Raw genomic sequence first — 6,714 nt, 5'->3', positions numbered from 1 at the left:
ACCCTGCCCCGCAGCCCCCCGGCCCGGACCCCCGGGCCCCGCTGCCCCTTCCCCGAGCCCTGTGGCCCCGGGCGCGGCTCCTCCAGCTGCCGGGCAGTGGCGGGCACGGCCAGCGGGGCCGGGAGCCGGGGGGCAGCCAGCTGGAGGTGGGGCTGCCTTTGCGGGGAGAGGGAAGAGGCCTTCCTGCCCACTCCTCACCATCCGCCTCGCAAAGTTGGTCTTCAAGATGGCTACTGGGAATAAAGCAAAGACAGGGACACCTCTGCGGCGGGTCGCGGCGGATTCTGGCTGGGGTGGGTGGCTCCGCTTCCCACCGGTGGCACCTGAGCGGAGCGTCTGCTTCGAGAATCAGGCATCACGCTCTGCAGGTGAAAGTCGAGCAATAGGCAAAGCTATGACGCTTAACAAGAAAAGCAATGACGGAACTACGTTCCGTGCGCTGTGCAGATCAGCATTCTTAATTCCAAGGTGCTGGTGCGAGGACCTTTGAAAGACACTGGATATGGCAGGTCACTCAGTTCCTTAACAGTAGGCCCTGGGTATCTCCTTCAGCTAGACCATATTCACTCTTCTTAAAATTTTAATTGGGTTTAATTTTTGGCTTATAACTGTGCATCTGGCTCAGAGAGAGGAAGAAAGCCCTTAGCTACATTTTAAAAAGTCCAATCTTGGATGAGCTCTTTAAGTGATTATAAAGTTGACTAAATGTAAAAGCTTTGCAAAGGCAGTAATTTCAGTCACACTTCTGGCTGCTAAGACATGTCTATGTTTCATTTTCTGTATATTTTTAGGGAGCTTAAGTGGGGTGGGTAGCTCACTCATTGGAAAAAAAAAAAAGGAGGTTTTAAATGTCATGCTTCATTTGGCTGTATGGAAAAGCTGACTATCAGATGTCCTGTCAGGAAATAAGATACACTGATATACAATGTGCAAACATTTTATTTTGAAGAACTCCTTCACAGTCTCACTTCATGGAAGTGAGTTGCCCAACTTAGTCACACAGCAAAGAGAAGTCTGCATCCTGATTTAGGTTTAATTTCTTGGTTTAGAGCTCATGGCAACAGGATATCTGAAAGGGAAAGCATGCCTCAGGTTTTTTTAATGTGGCTCCAGTAATTCTTATCATCACCATCAGGAAATGGGTCCCAGTACACCAGGATATGCAGAGAACATTAGCCGACAGAAATTTTTTAACCTCCTCTTTATAGCTTGTTTATTAAAAGTGGAAGTCAGAACTATCTTTTACTGAGAATCATCACAGAGTCGTGTTTCTGATTTTGGAGAAAGGCTCTCTGGAGATCTGGGAATAGGTGGTATCAGTGAAAAACGAAACATCATCAGGTAGTTTTTTTAGTCTTTTTCAACAGAAAGGCTTGAGAAGCTTTACCTGTGAGGGCAGACAACACTTCTCTAAATACCTGTTGTTATGATATGACCTTATTCTAGTGCCACCAAAAGCCCTTTCACTTACAGTGAGAAGACAAAAACAGTTATTTTGTAAAGGAAACAAAATTAGGAAAATTTAAACTCCTTTTCCGGTGTCCTATAAGAACTGATTCCTGTGTTGTCATTTACTGCTGTTGAGATACTCCTGATTGTGCAGCTCACCTTGAATGAAGAACAGAACTGTTTCTTAAAAGTGGCTGTTTATTTTGGGGACCATTATCTTCATTGGCTTCACACAGATAGCTTGAAAGGTCTCACAGGAAAAAAAAAATGGTGTTCAAGGCAGAAAGAAACCTCTTGCCTGCCTGTTCAACAGCTCTAGGATTCTTAAGTCATAAACAGTTATGGATTGTCATGTATCCACTGATCTGCAACAGGAAGACAATGTGCAGAAAGTGGTGTTTCAAGATATTAGATTGAAATTTGAGACCGAAAATGAACTTAGAAAAATGTTTTTCTATTCAAAATAAGACTATCAGAGATGCCAGACACAATCATAGTGACCTCATGTATACATTCCTTTCAATTTGTAAGCAACTTTTCATTATAGTGAGCATGTCATCAAAGCCTTGAGGTAATGTTTAATTGCACTCTTTTTCTTTTCTTTTTCCACAAGTATATTCAGTATTGTACTGATGTTTTCTCAGTTAGTTCATCTGTCTCTGTATTTTATCTTTCTGTCTGTCAGGCTTATTAGCATATTTTGACAGATTAAAAGGCTAAGGTCAAACAAGCAAATCCCCAAAGAAATACTGCTAATTATTGTCATATGTTTTTTAAATACTTTTGCTTCTTCAAAGAATTTCATAAGGAACTAAATTCAACTTTGCGGTCTGTTTCTTTTATGAGCCCCTTCTCTCTTTAACGTCACTTTTCCTAGTCACTCTCCAGTGCCCCTACCCTCACTAGGCAAGCAATTACCTACTTACAAAAGTGCAAGACTGTGCTTTAGGTAAGTTACATTTTGTGGAAGTTACCTGCAGTACATACTGATGCACACACAATGAGTAGTGTTCAATGAACCACCAAACACGGGTTTGGGTGGCTTTTCTGTTTCATGACATCTGGAGAAGTGAAAGACCCTTTTTATTGCTGGCAAAGTGACACAGATCATACTTCTTCCAGAATCCTGCTCAGGGGCAAGTGGGTGCTGCATACAACTGTGATCAACAAAGGGGTCCTTCACACTCTAGCATTCCCCCCCCCTTTGTATGGTGAGGAGGATTGGTTATGATCTGGAGGTAGAGTTAGAAGGCCAATGTGCTGCATGTTAGTACCAGATGCTGTGCAGTTTTCTTTACCTTCAGCTGTTTAGAAGACAAAACAGAGCAGGCAGATGATCTGAGCAGGCAGATGATCTGAGCATGAGTGAAAAAAAAATTTAAAAAACAAAACACAGAAGTCTAACATTCAGTAGGGAAGAATGATTGCAACCACAGTCAGCTGAATACTTTCTGCTTTTGTTGTTGGCCAAGGTAAATAATAAGGTAGGAGTTCGTCAGATAAAGGAAGATATTGGCTTCTTGTGAGGATGAAACAACAGGTGGCTAAAATAAATAGAGGGGGAATGCTTTTGCAACAAGATAAGCAACAAAACAATCCTAATTAGCTTAATGAGCAGACATGTATTTATCTTATGCCTCCACTTTTCTATTAATTTCCAGACACTTCCATGCTTCAAGACTATATATCTGTTTTTTAAAGGATTAATTGTTAGACGAGTATGCAACGGTAGCATTGCCAAACCTCGTTCATGGCAGGTAAATCATTACGTGGCCTAAGACAGTGTTCATTAGCAGCATTGTCAATCAAGTGGGAGTCTTGCCAGGGAATTGCTGATGATACGACAGGGTCAGAGACGAAGATATTCAGTCTCTATTCATCCATCAGATTTTTTTTTTTTAAATCAATTTACAGCATGATAATTGAGTCAAGTTTATTGTGCTGCCCCTCAAACAATGTAGGATTTGATGATTATAAATCTCTCGGTATTAAGACCACACAAAAAAAGAGGAAGAGAGGAAGAGAGAAAAAAAGAGGAAGGAAGCAGGAGAGTTGGGGTGGGGCAGGGAGATGAAAACTAATTGCTAATATAAATATTTTAAAAGGGGAAAGTTTCAAATGGAGAAGACCTGTCTTTAAGATCAGAAAAGTAGCAGAGAGATGAAGTCCTCAGTTAAAGAAATTCTTCACTAAAGGTGGAGGGTTAAATTGCCATTCATGTATCTGGATCATTTGAAATTATTCCACTGATAAAACCAATGTGTATCCTTCCCAGGGGAACAATACTGCCTTCAAAAGTATTGTTTCTTTCTGTCGTGTTAGAGAGCCCTTTTGTAAAACATTTTCCCCTTCATACATGCAACTGCGCGTGCCTGTGTGCACATGTGTGCGTGTAAGGTCTGTGTGCTAACTAGGTCTCTGCGTGAGAAGATTTAAAAAAAAATATTAGTGTGGAAGGGGAAAGTGAAAAGGCTCTTTCTAAGGCAGAAACAGAAGTGCTTTCTACAGGGAGGAAAGCCCTTTTCTATCAACCTGGGCATAGCTCTGATTTCCAGGGCAAATATTCAGTGCTGTATTTCCAGCCCAGGAAAAAGGGTTTGTAAGCCTCCATCCCATGACCTGCACCCTTCTCACACTTATGCCAAAGAGTTAAAAAAAGTGTCGTTACCATCATGCACAGGCTTCCTCTAAACTGATGTTAGTGGTAAACATGTGCTTGCACATCCACTTTCCTCAGTTTGCTGTTTGGCTGATTTCAGACACATGATAACTAGATCACTCCTAAGTTTTCATATAATTACGTTTAAATATAATTTTGAGCAATTAAAATGAATGAGAGAGGAATTCATATGAAATCTGTCTCAAAATAAACCTATAAAAGTGTCGCATTCCAGGGTGATTTCTTAAACTCCCTTTCATACAGCAATCGTGCTCATGAGCTCTCCTCTCAGACCCCCGACTCTTTACTGGGGCTCATCAGGCTGATGCTGAACATATTTAAATCCTCCCCATAAAAGGTTTAGTCTAAGTTGCTTCTCCAGTACTTGTTTGAACATTAAATATGCAAATAATCATCATTACACTTCCAACAATTACACATGTTTGCGAGCACCATGTCAAGTACTGGCAGCAGTGCAATCATTTGTAAAGACAAATATTCCATTCCAAGAGATGTCATGCTGCTTAGAAGATTTCTTTTTGTATTAGTAGCCACACTGCTGCTTCATAAAGTGTGCAAATGAACGTGACAGTGCTGCCAATAGCTGCCAGTTCCTTCCTCTCGGCAGAGCAGATGTCAATCAACCATCCCAAACAGACAAGGCCTCGGTACTGCTGCAGACATTAAACATGTAGGATGGAGAAGGGAGGGCACAAACAACACAGGCAGCGCAGGGGCTCGGCATACTCCTCGCTCTCCCTCTCCCTCCTCCTTCTCTCCCTCAGCCTCTCTCCCTCTCTCTTTCTCTCTGAGGAGGCCCGAGGCCGTTGGAATATTTTAATTTCTGATTTCTGACTATATTATCATGTGTTTGTAACAGACGAATTGTAATTTGTAGCTCTGAGGTGATATGAAAAACTGCCTGCGACCGTAGGACAGATGCAGGCGTGTGTGGCAGACTTCTCTCCTCACTGCTCTTGCGTCCTTCTCTCTCTCTCCTGCTCTTTATGTAGTTATGGATAATTGTCAGCATTCACTTTTATCACATCCAAAGTAGCAGCTTAGAGAAGATGCAACTTTAGTCAGGACTAATCTTGCCTCCTCCTGAAGTGGGAAAATCCCAAGTATTTCAGGGTCCTATTGATAACCCTTGTGCTTTTTTTTCCATAAAAGACGGATGACTCTGGCAAGCTTGGGAGACTGCAGATAATGGGATTGACTTGGTACTTAAATCTCAGTGAACCAAGACAGCATAAGTAATTAGTGAATTGGATCCATAGTGGGGTGCTAATGATGGCTAATACTACCCCACACCATTCTAAAACCCACAAGATACACATCCATCTAACTCAGATAAAACAGAGGGGACACTGCTTTTGCAGGCATCATTTATATCTTCCTTAGCACTGAATTTATGCTCTTTTAAAAAATAAATCTAATTTTCCTAGAGTGACATCCAGAAGAACAAGTGACCGTTCTGTCAGAAGAGTTCATTATGATCACAAATACCTCTGGTGTTTTTAATTAAGAAAGGCTAATTAAGAGAAACTATGCATTTATCTTCTTATCTAGTTGTCAAGGGAAAAGTCACAAACACTATATGGTGTTTGAATGGAAGAGGCAGTTCATATCTTTAATCTATTTTATATTTTACTTTTCGTTTTCAAATAGACTGAATCCTCACAAAGGAGAAAGTTCATTTAAAGGAAGTATTTCTTTTTTTGAAAACAGCACTCCAACTTTTATTAAGTGTAGTTCAACCTCATATGCCAATTTTCCTTCAGGTTAGTACAATTGTATACAAACTAGCATTCTGCCTCATTTTTCTTTCCCCACAGAGTGATAGCACTTTATCAGGATAATTTAGATAAATGCCTTTCCATAGAGTTTGCTTATCCTTCCAGGAGCTATGATCGACAAACAGCCACAAAAGATGAATGGCATCGTGTTTTGATCAAATGTATTCTCATCTAAAAGTAGAGAGGGTTTCAAGGTGAGGGGAATGTCTGTTTTCCTCAGATGTGATCGTCAGAGGGTGGTCCTCCCCCCTCCCCTCCCCGTGCCCTCCAGTTTGTTACAGTGGCTGTGAGTTAGGATGTTTCTGCATGGGAGCGTGCGCATTGCACATATCCCTAAAACCAGGGACAGCTCAGTAGAAGATGTTTTGACTTAATCCAACAGTTTTAGCAAATAGTTTTATAGAGAGAACTGAAGTCAGGGAGGAGAGGAGAGAATGACACACAGAAACTGGGAACTCAGGTACCCAGCTTTTGTGCTGTCAACTAAATTCTAAAGCCAGAAAACTCTTGCTTACTTCAGCTTCTTATTTGCAATTTATCCCATTGTTATGGGACTTTAAGACAGGTATGACTCGAGGAAAGCTTGGACTGTAGCATACAAAGGGTTAAGATGAAACGTAACTGATTAAAAGCAAAAGTGTCTGCTGCCAGACACTATCTTTTCTTTTCTCTTTTCTTTTCTTTTTTCTTTTTTTCTTTTCTTTTCTTTCCTTTTTTTTTCTTTTTCCTTTCCTTTCCTTTCCTTTCCTTTCCTTTCCTTTCCTTTCCTTTCCTTTCCTTTCCTTTCTTTTCCGTTCCTTTCCTTTC

The 6,714-nt window shown here is 41.1% G+C and overlaps 1 long non-coding RNA gene across 1 annotated transcript in view; it reads left to right on the top strand.

Annotated features, from left to right (window-relative positions):
• Positions 1-465: 465 nt before the first annotated feature.
• The window catches only part of LOC108498502, a 25,607-nt gene continuing 19,358 nt past the window's right edge, over positions 466-6,714 (top strand). The window contains exon 1 of the long non-coding RNA XR_001875188.1: positions 466-509. This is a non-coding gene — a long non-coding RNA (uncharacterized LOC108498502). The remainder of the gene's footprint in view (positions 510-6,714) is intronic.

The sequence above is a fragment of the Lepidothrix coronata genome, unplaced genomic scaffold, assembly GCF_001604755.1.
Source record: "Lepidothrix coronata isolate B3197 unplaced genomic scaffold, Lepidothrix_coronata-1.0 Scaffold60, whole genome shotgun sequence".
Lineage (NCBI taxonomy): Eukaryota > Metazoa > Chordata > Aves > Passeriformes > Pipridae > Lepidothrix > Lepidothrix coronata.
The sequence above is the reverse complement of the archived record's forward strand: the minus strand, read 5'-3'. Positions and strand labels throughout refer to the sequence as shown.